Below are 14148 nucleotides of genomic sequence, written 5' to 3'. Positions count from 1 at the left end.
ACTTTATTGGAGAGATCCAGATACCTTCTTTACAAATACCTGAGCATTTGCAAGAGTAAAAATTTCTCCATACACTCTCTCCCTACAGGGTCCTTCAAAATACATATAGTACTAGTGTACATATAGTACCTAAGAAGGGACAAAGTTGTCCTTTTTGGAAAAACAAATCAACAAACAAACAAACAAAAAACTTTTCTAAAAGAAAAGTTTTTCAAAAGCCCAAGTTTTGGACCTTTCAGAGTGTGGGAAGCTGAGATGCACAAATAAAGATTCAAACAATGAAAACACTTTAGCCAAGTATCTTTCTGTTTGTGTTCATAAAAACTTAGTAGACGTGAAGTCTTACCGATGTTATCAAAAACACTTACTGGGACCTATAGACATAGACAGCGGCCGAGCGTGAGATAACAATCTGTAGTAGATTAAAAGCCGTGTGAATGTAGAGGAGAAATGCACATAACAGATACTGCTGTCACAGTACAGAAGAAGAAAACTCAGACATGTAAGGTCAACAAAGTACTTATTCTATGCATTCACAGAGAAGCAGCATTGGAAACAGTGAGTATTAATTCAATGAAGATCAATCTGGCCAGAAATGGATTTTCTAATTAACATTCAACTTGCGTAAATTGGTCTTTCAACAAATAGATTTTTCAACAAAGCAGACATCTTTAGAAATCATGAAAGTCATCAAGTGACCTAACACAAGGTCACTGCAATAAAAAAAGACTAGAAGTGCCAGAAAAAAAAAAAAAACCTTGGGAGGAACAGCCAAAAATGACATTCGCAAACAGCATCGCAAACTTACATGGTTGGAACTACAGCTCTCGACTTGTGGTTAGAAGCATAGTTTCTTGTTAGTAAGATATATAGACTTAAATAAATGATACTCTTGGGCACAATAAGCAAGCTAATGTGCAGTACAATCTATAAATTCCATTCTATCTAAATATATGCATTTTAATCTATGTATTTTTGTGCATCCTCAATAAGTGCAGTTTTTGAAAAGTGTGCATGTGCATAAAAAAACCCTGGAGTATGACGTAGAAAGGGAACCTGCGATGAATCAAACATCAAATAAAGCAAAATGACCAGAGAAAAGTTGTAATTGGTCATCAGTGGTCAGCTGCATAAACTTAGCCTCTATGTTAAGACAGTGTCTTAAGAACATGTGGTTAGCCAAAGGGTAATCAGTCTTTTTTTTTGGATTCAACTTAAACTAATCTACATTTTTATGTAACCAAATGTAAAAAATTAGATGACTAACTTGTATAATAGTCTAAACCTTTTATGCAGCTGGCCCCAAGGTGCCATGTTCAACACATCAGCATCTCAGAGATCTCGAATCAATTAATTAGCAGACGTTATTACTCCACCACATGCGCGGTTGAGTCATTAACAATGGCCTTATAATGTTGAATCAATGTGGTTCAAATGATGGCGATGGGACCGTGTTTGAGAAACAGTCGTGACTAGCTAATTTGTTTCCACAACAATGCATTGTAAACTCATGAACTGCAGTAATTTTCAGGTCTGAAAAAGAAACAAACTAACAAACAAACAAAAAATGATGACATTGCATCATATATAATAATGACCACTGAGTAAGTAATAACTAAAAGTTACATTTCCAATGCAATTTTATAAATATGCAGCATTGAATGGAATGGTGAGGATTGTGACAATTTTGTACTGTGGCCTAATTGACACCATAACATGATTTTTTTAAGCACATGATTATCAGTACAAACTGAGAATGGAAAGCAAAGTACATCATGAAAACAACTTATACATAGTTGCATATCAGTTATCTTTATAGATTTGATAAGTGCATAAAAACAGCAGAAAATCTCAGGAGGACTGCCACAAAAACAGACAAAATCCTCACAAGGTAACCTAGAAACCACAATGGCCTGAATCCCAAACTCAGCCAGTGAGTTTATGTCCTATATCGAATGACAGTGAGGTGACACAAAGAAGCTAAATTTATCCATGCGGACTCGCTACTAACACCCTGCTTTGCATAGACTCAGCCCATCTCTCTGGCTCTATGTGACATGAAAGAAGCAGAACACAAACAGACAGTCAAACACAACAATCAGTCCCTTATTTTTAGAACAAACTTTGTGTCCCTCAGTCATGCAATGAGGGGTAACCGGTGGGTTCTCACAAGGATCCAAAATAAAGATGACAATTCTCATTACCGTCACACAGAGCAACGCAACAAGACACTTCCTCAAATCTGTTGTGTAGGTTTACTTCACAGATTCACTTGGGAGAAAAAAAAATAACAAATTCATATTAAGCAACTCAACATACAAACACAAGCCCAAATTTATAACTGAATTTAGGGGCCACTACAGCACTGTGGCAGTGCTTTCCCACGATGCCCCTCTGAATCTGTCTGATAGGGGTGTTGTAAAACACATGAATTGTCCCCTGCTTTAAATCAGCATTTATTTGAAAAACAAACTGAATATAATTCAACCCCTCCTCTGCATTTGGGTGGCTGATGAAGTCAGAACAGGCCAGTTATCAAGCACACCAAATGAGACAACAATTACAGTGATTAGCACTGAACTGCCAGCCATTTACTTCTAATTAGAGGCAAATCAGGGTTTAATGAGAGAGACAATGTAGAAAGATGATACAAATCGTGAATGTTAATGCAAATTTAAGACTGTATCCAGACCTGCTTAAAGTGACGCTTGGAGGTCAAGACTCTCAATCTTTCTCATTCCTACTGCTTGAAATGTATTATCACTCTCCCAATTTAAACCCTTTGTTCCTACCCATCACATCTCTTCCAGATATCATTACATCATAAATTTTGCTACTTTTGTTATAGAGATGATGTTTGGCAATTAAGAAACTTCAATTATATATATATATATATATATATATATATATATATATATATATATATATATATATATATTTGTTTTTTTTTTTTTTTTTTTACTTTTATAGTGTTTTATGAGGTTATGAAAATGTCTCCCCCAAAATGGATGACCAGAGACAGGAGTTCATTCCTAAATGAAGGTGGCCAGAGAGATTGAAGACCAGCGTCCACTTGTGTGGGAATCTTTTTCTAATTAACGCCAAGATTGATGATCACTTGCAAAAACTCCAACCGCAGGGCTTAGTGTTCTCAGACATTTCATTTCATATTAATTGAAAAGCCATTTAAGAGGAATCTTTTTAAATACTTCAGGGTATTATGCATACGTTAGGTATTTATCATTTTGTAACTTCACTTTTGCAAAGTGATTGTCCTTTTGAAGCTATAAATCAGCATCGAACATGACATGCATTTGAATCAATGCTAAATGGAATGCCACAATAATCCAATTCATTAATAAACTGAGTTTATTTACACATTTTTGGTTTATATTTACATTATATGCACAAAATGCAATACTTTTTTCAAACTAGTTCAAACAGAAAGACAATGTATATGACCTTTTCTTATTTTAAGCTTACACTGTCATTCAAAAATTTTGTAGAAGATTTTATAGGGTTTTTGAATGAAGTGTGATTAGTTCTAAGGTTCATTTATGGACCAAAAAGACAGTAAAAACAGGTACTGTAAATGTACTAACATTTACCAAACCGTTTTCAATTTGAATATATTTTAAAATTAATTGTCGCTTCAGAAATAATTATAAAATCTTTTACTTATTACTAATGTAGTTAAATTATTAAAAACTGTTGTGGTGTAATATTTTTATAGAAAAATGTATTATTAGTAGCTAGTATTATTATTATTATTTAAGTTTCTTTGATAAAAATAGAAGGTAACAAACAGCAGTATTTTTCAAATGAGACCTTATTGTAACAATGTAATATATAAAAATTAAACTTTCTTTATTATAGATTCCAATTGCACCACCAACTGAAATATTTTCGCAAGGCTTTTATTGTCTTCAAAAAATTAGCATGTTGGCAGACAGCTCCCGAAAACCAAATAAAGGCCCCCCCGTTTCTTACATACAAAAAAAAGTGCAACCGACCAATAATGAAAGTGAATGTTCAGTTACTAATGCGGCAACCTTGCAAATAAGTTTTGTTCCATGTCTGCACGTCAATTACTTCGCGAGAATCCTTGTGCAGAAATGACTGCTTCATGGCGGCGTGGCATGGGAGGCAATTCGCCGCATGTGTGCACTGCTGAGGGACTGGTGATTTGGTTATTGCGTAGGGGCCCATGATGGCTATTCGTAGTTACAGCCTTAAGCTCATCCAGATGTTGGGGCTCTTGCGTCTCTCAAACTTTCTCTTCACAATATCAGCCACAGATTCCTCTATGGGGGTTCAGGTCAGGAGATTGGCAGTAAGGGAACAATTGAGCGACAGTAAGTACCATGGTCAGTAACCATGTGACAGTGGTTTTGGCACTGTGACCGCGTGCCAGCGCGTGACTCGAGCTGATAACACGATTGACGATGATCAAATCTTTCATCTCGCATAAAGCTTTTCAGGCGCGATTGACAGAATGAAGTGCTCCAAAAGTCTCCGTGATAGCTTAGCCTGCCATTGACCCTAGCCCTTGATTAAACACAGTGGCGACCAACACCAGCCATCTGGACATGGCACCGCAGACATCACTGACTGTGGGTACAGTGACACTGGACCTGTTACAGGCAGGGTGTTCAGGCATTTTGGCATTTATCCTTCTCCCCAGTTCTTCCTCCAGACCTCTGGCACCCTGTGGATTTGTCCGGGAATGACATGTCTCAAAATTTGCTTTTCAATTCCGATAAAAGTACTTTGGCACCACTGATCCAAGAGTCCGGTGCTGCTTCTGTCTCTGTAGAGCCAGGCAGCGCTTTCTCGGCCCGCGGTTTCTGGTTCAAAGCATCTCGAGCGCCTGCCTGTGCACACGGTGGCCTCTGGCTGTTTCTACTCCAGACTCAGTCCAATTGCTAATCCAGCAGGCTCCCACCCAAGGTCTTGGAAATCGGATCCTTTCTCCCACAATCTTTCCTCAGGTCCAGATCACCATCTTCTCGTTCCGCGCACGTGCAGCGTTTTTTTGCAGAAACAACGTTTGTTTATCCTGGTATTCCCACAGACTTCCCCACTGTAGAAGTGCCTGTAATACAGCACTCGCGAGGGACAGCCTAGTCCATCAGACAGAATTTCATTTCTGTTGTCTACCCTCACTAACCATACTACGCTTGAGTGTCAGGATGGGCCTTCTGGCCCAGCAGTCAGGGTCGGCAGTCCTTACCATGATTTGCGGTTTTTGAGTAATGCACACAGGCTGGAAGTTTTTTAAAAGCCTGGCAGGAAGCTTTGCGAGGGTGTTTTTTAGAGTTAATTGGAGTTGATTCAGATGATTAGGTTAATTAGCTCGTTCTTAGAGAACCTTTTCCATGATATGTCTAATTTTATTGAGATCGGTAATTTCTCGCGTTTCATAGAAGCGTCGATGTCCAAAATCATCCAGGTATTACAAAAAATAAAAGACCTGAAATATTTCAGTTGGTGTGCACTGAATCTAAATATATGAAAGTTTTAATGTTTTAATCATTCATAATGGAAACTAATGAACTTTTTCACAATTGCTAATGTTGTTGAGAAGGACCTTGATATAGTAACTCTATCTATATATATATATATATATATATATATATCACAAGGGGCACATATGTAATATTATATATATATATATATATAGATATATATTATTATCTATTAATAGATTACCTTTTAGAATGATTTTAATGAGTGAGTTATGAAAATGTCTCCCCCCCCAAAATAGGATGACAGAAGACAGGAGTTTCAGTTCCTAAATGAAGGTGGCCAGAGAGATTGAAGACCAGCGTCCCATTGTGTGGGAATCTTTTTCTAATTAACGTCAGATGAGGATACTTGCAAAACTCACCGTCAGGGCGCCAGTTCTCAGACAGTTCATTTCATATTAATTGACAGCCATTTAAGAGGACATCTTTAAATACTTCAGGGTATTATGCATACGTTTAGGTATTTATCATTTTTTGGTAACTTCACTTTACAAGTGATTGTCCTTTTGAAGCTATAAATCAGCATCGAACATGACATGGCATTTTAATCAATGCTAAATGGAATGCCACAATAATCCAAATTCATGAATAAATAATTTTTAGAGTTTTTTTACACATTTTTGGTTTATATTTACATTTTGCAATTGCACAAAATGCAATAAAGTTTTCAACTTGTTCAAACGAGAAAGGCAATGTATATGGCCTTTTTCGTCTTTTTTTTAAAGCTATAACTGTCATTCAAAAAATTTGTAGAAGATTTTATAGAATTATTTTTATTTATTTTTTTTATTTATTTTTTTGCAGTTTCTGACCGACAGTCCTGTTAATACCCACATTTTAAGATGAGTGTTGTTGTTTCTCTGCTAATAATCTGACATTGATCATTGTTAACAATGCCTCTCTGCTGAATTATTTTCTGTGGCCCAGGCTGTGGCGGGGATAAAATATCCCCGCGAACCCGCTTCCGACGTCCCGATCTGAAAACGAAATGATTCATGATACGCGATCCGATTGGAGCGCTTCGAAACAGTGAATTATTTTTGCGACGAGATGGTTTAACTAATTCGGAGTTTCAAAAGCTCCTTTCTCTTTATAATTTATTCGTTGTTTTGAATAACCGTGGAAATGAAAATCATTACAATTATTAGGCCTAACGTAACCTACAATGTTTTTTTATTAAAGGCGTTTATGTAGGCTATGTATACTGTTGTATGTTTATGTATATAATAATTTTATATAATTAGGCCTATATATGCTTTATATATATGTATATTTATATGTATATATATGTAAGTATATATATATAATATATGTAATGCTTTATATAATATATATACATATATCTTATATCTAAACAGTAAAAAAGAGCATGCTGTGTAAAACTGATGGGTGCTTATCCAGACACACAGACCATCACTGAATTCATTTGATCGCGTCTGTTTTACATAAAATGCTTGCAGTCACGTTGGCTGTCTAATTGTTCGACATTCTGCATTCTGTGATGCCGAATCCTCAGAAACCATAACACGGGTTTGTCATTGCTTGATAGTGTGGAATCAATCTATTATTAGAGCCTGAGTGAAGTTTGCACTTATTTAAATAAGGGTGTTGTCGCAGGATGTGCGGCGAGAGTTCCGAATCCTTTACAACTGATGTTTGTTTATCAATATTTTGCAAACACTGCGGGAATGAATCACTATGCAGAACATAGGGGGGTACAATGCATAGCTACTCGCTAAAATTCCCTCCACTCACTTACAGCATTAATACCACCGACATGCGCTATAAGTCCTGTGAGTCAGTAAAGATTCGACTCAAGCTGTCCAGTAGCGGAACTTTCTGCTCTACCTCGCTCGGAAATAAAAACGGCCATGAAACTGGCCATTACGTACAGGATGTGCTGTTATGGCAACACTTATCACTTTAATAACACAGTGCTTTGCATTATTGGCCGAGGTCCGACAAATAAATGGCTATTAAGAGTAAAACAATATATATGGAGCTTTCCAGAAGGGTGGAACCAGTAGGATAATGTCTAAATAAACATCTGTTCTGTTTATAAAGACCCTTGCTCTCCAGAGTTAAAAAACACAACCACACGAACCATCACCACTTATAATGCAATGCCTATATTAAGAAAAGAGAGGCGAAGAAATAAAAGATAAAGAGAGAGAGATGCACCTCTGGCCTTGTTGTTTTTTGCTCTCTCCTCTCAGGCTTTCCAATATCAGGCATGCTTCAACCATCTGAAAGAACAGGAAATGAAGGCACCCATATCACAGGATAATAATACAAAAATAGTGATAGCAGCACGGCCAAAACTGTCGGTTTAGACGACAAAGTCATCAGTGGGAGAACCTCCACTACATGCACTATCACATTAAATATAACTACATGGAGTGTTGAGTTTTTTAATATAACAAATGAGGGGGTTGAGGATTTTAGAGTCCCAAATAAAGGGATTCCAACATATAGCTCGGAAGGTAAATTGTTATTTACATAGTTAAGCTATTTAAACAACAGTTACAAGTTTATAAAGAATAAAAGAAGAAGTGAGAGATGGAAGTAGCCTATCTATTCAGCATGTGTGCTACTACACTGACCCAACTGTGCCATCTAGTGCACATACAGCAGTGTTACAAATTCTATCATTTTCTTCTTTATTATTTATAGCAGCTATTATATTATAATACCTTTCAAAGGTTTGGGGTAATATTTAAAAAAAAATTAATAATAATATTTTTATTTTTAAAAAAAAAAGTTATTTTTATTCCAAAAAAAATGTGTGACCGTAAAGAAATATAGAAAGTTACAAAATATTTCTTTCAAATAAAATACAGTTATTTTGAATGACTCCTCAAACAGCCCTGAAAAAAATTAATCATGATTTCCACAAAAATAATAAGCAGCACTTATTCAAAAAAAGTTTCTCAAGCACCAGCATATTAGCATGATTTCTGAAGGATCATGTGACAATGAAAACTTAGTAATAGCTGAATTTTCAGTAGCCTTAAAATGTAATATTATTTCAAAATAATACAATATTTCTGATCAAGTAAATACAACCATGGTGAGCATAAAGAGAGTTCAAATTTATTAACCAGTTACCAACTCCAAACTTTTTTTTGTGGGGGGGGGGGGGGTAGCATATAGTATAGGTTCCCCCCGAATCAGCCTAATCTTAAATGAAGGATACATAGGGTTTCAGTAATTCACCAATTTTTCATTTGAATTTATCACAAATCTTAATTATGTCATCTTTACTTGCCAAACCCATGTGCGAACAATAGCCTTTTTTAAGTGACATAAAAAAAATAAGCTCCAGATAATCAAAAAGTTGTAAATAGTAAAAAATATGGTCAAAGTGATAATAATGAGCAGATTCAATCTGAATACTGTTCTATCTTCTTCACTATTCAAACAGTGTATTTCAAAAGACACTTAACCAAAGTGTGGAATTAGAGCTAAACCCTGCACAGAATACTGCTCCCAAATAAGAGCTCCTTCACTAACAGGGATCAATATCACCGATGCGTGCAAACGAAGTCAAGATTCGCCCTTCACTTTCATTTAACTTGTCCAGTACAAATGGCACTGTAAAAGCACACCATTTCCCTTGCTTGGAAATAAAATCTTTCATGCCTGAAACTGTTAAAAGCTCACAAAAAATCAATGCTGCTGTTATGGCTTAATATTATAAGAAAGCAATAAAATGCTTGTGTAAACGTTTTAATATTATAAAACAGCATTTTAAGTCTATTACAGAACATATACAAGCAGCAACACATTTTAATTCTCCATATATTAAACATACGCAACGCTTTAACCAAGCTATGAATTTGACAGGTAGATATGGCACCTGAGATCGTCTCTGTCCATATATCTGTTAAACATTTCTTGAGAAGTCAAGAAGTCTAAGTTTTTAAACAAATTTAAAAATCATTAAAAGCTTTGATCTGTATTGTCCAGAAACTAAACAAAATCTCCAATTAAACGGCTAATTCATCTTTTATACCTGAGAGAGTCAAAGTAGACAAAAAGAAACCTGTAACATTCCCTGAAAGATGACCTTGGATAACAATTATGATCTTCAGATTCTTGAACTCATTTGAAGATGTCACTCTTAGAACATTAAAGTTCTTTTAGTAAACAAATAATTCCCGATTAAAAATAAACAAATGACCTGAAGTTAAAACTTTCTAACATGTGAATGCAAAATGATTCTGTAGACCATGATGTTTTTGTCTGAAAATAACATTTGGCTCCATCTTAATGAATACCTCATTTCTATTCTTTCTTGTTTTTTGATGCATGTACGAGATAGTTTTTATAAGCAAAGCTACCTTGCATCATCATGCATCATCATCATCTGAGAATTTGAATTTGGCATAAACAACTAGCATAACCACTGACATGACCACACCACAAAGAGCCAACTACTAAAATAAGCAAGGCCCAAGAAGTTGTTCTTCCCTCCCATCCAAGACACGTTGCTGAAGACCACCTTCTTACGTCCATCAAAACTCAGTACGGGGTAGTCTGGAAATTATGTGGTTAAGAAACAAACATGGTTCATTTATGCTGCATGTGAACATTTCTATTGCATTAAAAAAAAAAAAAAATTAAAAACTGACGTTTCCCCAGACAACAAGCGCTTCTGAAACTTTGCCTTAAAGGTGTTTATGTTGCACAGGCAGTCACATTTGACAACTGGAGGAAAGGTAGTTTTTAGTCACCAATACCTTTGTTGAAATACTCTATTCACTATCAGCCATAAATCATTTATTAAACAAGCAAAAATGACAATAACAGGAGGGTTAAAAAGATAAAGGAGATTTCGTCATGTGGTCCCTTTTTAAAGAACTTAATACTTCATTCAAATTGATCAAAAGTGGCAGTAACAACTTTATGTTATAAAATTATGTTACAAAATACATTTAAATTTTTTTTTTTTTTTTTTTTTAAATTCTTATTCATCAAAGAATCCTGGAAAAATGGATCATGGTTTTCATGAAAATATTAACCAGCGCAACTGTTTTCTACTTTGATAATAAGAAGAAATGTTGCACCAAATCAGCGTATTAGAATTTCTGAAGGATCATGTGACACTGAAGACTGGAGTAATGGCTGCTAAAAATTCAGCTTTGCCATCACATTTTAAAACGAATTAAAATAGACAAGATTTACTTTATATTGTAATAATATTTTACAATATTACTGTTTTTTACTGTATTTTTAATCAAATGAATGCCTTGGTAAGCATATCTACTTTTAAAAACATTAAAAAAAAAAATCTTACAAACCCTTACTTTTTGGGGGGGTAGTTTACATGATGTTAAACAGTTTTTTCAAAAGTAAAAACTAATTTCCTTCTGTGTATAAGGAGAAAAATTTTTTTTATAAAAAATGTACAAACGTGTACCTTTAAGACAAACTTCTTGACTGTCTACATATTTGAAACCCTTGTTTGTTTCTTCTACATTCTACACTGGACCAGCTAAAAGCCACACCCAACCTGCAAAACCTGTTTTCCTGGATCACAGGCAAACATGGTTTAAAAGACATCCGTGAAAAAGGAATGATGACATATGCAGTCCTGAGACTTCCTGATTGTAGGCATGATGAGGCTTTAAGTCCTACAAATTTAAGAACTTGGGTAAAATGAATAAAAACATGAGAATCCTATTATTAATCCCTATGTCTTGAGTGAGTTCTGACTTTTATGAGAAGGATACTGTAATGCACTGTCAGAGAGTAGTTTCCAGCAGGGAGCCCCGCGGCATAATCACCATCTGTGATTCGCCGGTACAGCTTCCTGAACTGAGGAAGTGCAGCTCTCCTCATCCACACAAGAAAGTCCTGGTTCAGGCAACCGTTGTTATTTGGGTCTGTGAGGTCCAGCTCATATGCTGGCCTGGGCCAGTTTATGGGCTTCACTGTACCTGTCAATCAGCATTAATAAAGATAAAGAATTTCAGTTCTATTCCAAGTCTCAAATCAAATCTCGTAGCTACTTTTACAAAGCTAAAAACTTTAGGGCAAAGTACCATCGAAAGCTTTTGCCAAGGAGCCATTCACAGGTGAAGGATTCCTGTACTTTATGTTGTAATCAGTCCACCAGGAGATTCCTCTACCATCTAATGGCACCTGCTTCTTCGTTCCATTGATTATTTGGTAGAGCTCAAATGTGTCTTTGCAGAAACAAATAAACAAATTATCAGTTCTCTATTTCAGAGCTAAATTCATTCATAAAGTTAATCTACAAATCTGAAACGATACCATTGAAAATGCTATTCGCTATAGCTCCACATGGGACAATGGGGTTATTATTGGAGTCATACGAATATGGAGAGCAATCTTCTTCTGGGCTTCTAGACTAAAGTCAGATGAAAATAAATACAAGGAGAGTAGGACTCATTACACAAAAAGTAAGATCCAAAAGTTAAAACATCATTTAAAAGATCGTTCATGCCAAATGCAAACCTTGAAATATCGTGTATCGCCAGTGAGCTGATTATAGTCTTTTGACACACCATATCTTCTGAAGTTCTGGTAGTAATTAGACAGGCCATAGTAAAAGAAGACGGGGCCCTGAAAACACCACAGACATTATCAGTCACTTTCTAACTGAGAGAGAAAGAAAAGTCACGCTTCAAAACAAAGTTTACCGTAAATAATGTGCTGAGGGAGAATGTGACTTCACAGGTGCAGTTTAGGTTACTCGGGATCGTACAGCGGAAACAGGGCGAATCCTTCTCAACGCCTGTGTAATCCATCTGTGACATGGTGAGAAAACAGAGCATTAATCTTTAATTAATGTCTGTCACCTTGCACAAAAGACCACGGCATGACATCACCTTCAAACTAACTCAGCTACTAGGCGCTAACGTAGAGCCAGGGGTTCATTAACTATAAAACAGACTTAAATGTTTAAACTGTGATGTCTATCCTTTAACAAACAACCAATAACAGACCTCAGTACATTTGTTTGAGCTAATAGATATGCTACTTGATCAAAGGATGAACAAACTCTACAGTACAATCCCATGTCATCCACCCAGAGAACTGTTCTCTGGTGTTGTCCCACAGTAAATGCTATTGCTTACCTCCTGCACTTGGATGGTCTGTGAGGTCAGAAAGAGGCCAATTCCGATGCCTATGAAAGCCAAACCAATGATTAGAAAGCCGGGAATGACGATGCCAGCTGAGAGTATGGGCTGCCATGCTGGAAGCCGTTGCTGCGTGAATGCCGTGTTGTCAGGCCGCTGAGCTGATTTTCCCTCGTTCTTCATCCTGATGTCCTCTGAAAGGAAAGACAAGCTTACTGTGTGCACCTATATTTCATAGATAAAATAATGATACTCTTTTATAAGCCCAATGGAAAAAATATCAAGTGCAATGCAACAAATAATACATAAAACACTGGATGTTTCTTCATCTTTGGGAACTTTTATAACCCAGGAGTTTATATTTAATTAAAAAGAACAGATTTTTCCCTTTATCTTTTTGTTATATGTAGGTTACATTTAAAGCTGTATTGGAATCTATTTTTATGATGCCTTCGCCATTGGTGGCTTTTTGAAGGACTTTTTATGGATCATTGTATTGTACTGTATTATTTTAGCTTTGTCCTAAAATTTTAAAATATGAAAATTCAATATAAAAAGATGAATTAATGCTAACTATCTACTACTGTAAACCATTTTAAGATTTATTGTGTGAAAATTATTCATACACATTTTTATACCTCACAGTGCAATACAGCATGCTTGAGATCAAATATGACATGACAAAATAAAAATAAAATAAAATAAAAAACTTAAATTTCTTATAAAAAAAACTGATAACTGATACATGATTTGCGATGTGGTGAAGATTACTTAAAAAATACAATAATTCTTTGAAACATGTCTACTGACAATGTATATTAACTGTACAATGAAGACAAGTAAATAGTCTAAAGATATTAGAAAGTGTTTGAAATTGTTATGGACCCTCATAAATCCATTAATTCTCAGTTTATGCCCATGGATATAAAACAGATAAAAAGTTTTGTTAACATGATAAAAACAAAAAAGGATGTTTGTAAGATTTACTATTATTATTATTATTAATTATTGTCATAAATCAGAAAAATACAATGAGAAATATTCAGATGTAAAAAGAAAAAGAAAAAAAAGATGAAAAACATTAATGAAACTACAACAACAACAGGTGACGTCGCAGGAAACCAGCAGAATGTCGATCACAATCACTCACTCCGAGAGTAGAAACGTTAAAGGTTTATATCAGATCAAAACTCACCTTTAGACAAATATCAGCGCGGTCAGTTTTTCTTATTATAGGTGCTTGCTTTATAAAACCGGGAAAATTGTACATCGACCGAAGACACACAGTTTCACACAGTACCGTACCTGTTTTACCTGTCTGGACCAGCCTTTCCGCTTTGCGTAATACGCACCAAAGCCACTACAAGGCAAGCCCTGCGACCATTAAACGATAAAACGTAACGGCTAACGCTTCCGGTCTGGAAGTACGCGGGAAAGGAGACCAGAGGCAGGTTTTTTGAATGGATGTCAATGGAAGAGATGCTTCACTACTCTGAATAAACAGCTTTTAG

The 14148-nt window shown here is 35.6% G+C and overlaps 1 pseudogene; it reads right to left on the bottom strand.

Annotated features, from left to right (window-relative positions):
- Positions 1–8599: 8599 nt before the first annotated feature.
- LOC122134085 lies at positions 8600–14011 on the bottom strand (annotated as a pseudogene).
- Positions 14012–14148: the final 137 nt, after the last annotated feature.

The sequence above is a fragment of the Cyprinus carpio genome, chromosome A17 (genome assembly GCF_018340385.1).
Source record: "Cyprinus carpio isolate SPL01 chromosome A17, ASM1834038v1, whole genome shotgun sequence".
Lineage (NCBI taxonomy): Eukaryota > Metazoa > Chordata > Actinopteri > Cypriniformes > Cyprinidae > Cyprinus > Cyprinus carpio.
The sequence above is the reverse complement of the archived record's forward strand: the minus strand, read 5'-3'. Positions and strand labels throughout refer to the sequence as shown.